The sequence below is a fragment of the Bubalus bubalis genome, chromosome 11 (assembly GCF_019923935.1).
Source record: "Bubalus bubalis isolate 160015118507 breed Murrah chromosome 11, NDDB_SH_1, whole genome shotgun sequence".
Lineage (NCBI taxonomy): Eukaryota > Metazoa > Chordata > Mammalia > Artiodactyla > Bovidae > Bubalus > Bubalus bubalis.
The window spans coordinates 76781246-76782168 of NC_059167.1; positions in this window are offsets into that span (position 1 = coordinate 76781246).

Here is a 923-nt window from a genome sequence, read left to right on the forward strand (position 1 = left end):
TATAAATGGGAGACTGGAGGAGGGAAAAGTTTGTCTTACTCTGCCTGGCTTTTCTTTTCCTGTTCTTTCATCATTTAGTCCCTAATTTCCCTTATCCTTCCTGTTCTTACAGGCAAGCAACCACTTAAATGCTTTGCCTCTAGTCTCTGCTCTGATTCCCCTATTTCAACATTTCCCTTTATACCTTTGACTCACCTCTCCTGGCAGTGACCTCTCAGGATGTTGGGCAGGAAATGTGTCTACAGCTGTGGGCTGCCCTGACATTTCAGAGGTGAGTTGAAGAGTGGCAAGAGGCAAGGCACTGGACAAGGCAGATTTCTATCCTTCCTGATAGAGGATCTCTTTCAGGAGAAATAGACAAAAGATGATTTAAGACAAGGGAGAAAAAAAAAGAAGTGAGGTGTGAGAGAGGAAAGAGGACTGACTATTAGAGAAAATCAGCCATCCAATAGGTAAATGAAAAACACTGAAGATTGGGAATGGGATGGGAAAGAGTCCAAGCTTGACATCTTGACCATAAGACAAAGGATCCATTGTGTGGGGTGAACTATTAGGAGACTGGAATTGGCAGGAAACGGAAGCCAATGTGTTTTCATGTACAGATAAGACTACATCCTCTCATAGGTTTCCACCAGCACTCCACCGAGTACCTCTATCGCCCTCTTTTGGTCTCCACTTCACACAAATCTCAGTGGTTAGGCTTTTATCTGACTAATTTCAGTAAGTTCAGTTCAGTTTCCTGTTTCACAAAAGCAATTTACAAAGGCTTCTGTGGGCTCCTAGTGACTTAAACAGGAAAACATAGCTTGGTAGGTATAAAGGGTTGCTAAGATGTGGGGACTTCACTCGACAGAAATAGAAAATTAATTCCCTTGTGGCTCAGCTGGTAAAGAATTCGCCTGCAAGTGGGAGACCTGGGTTCA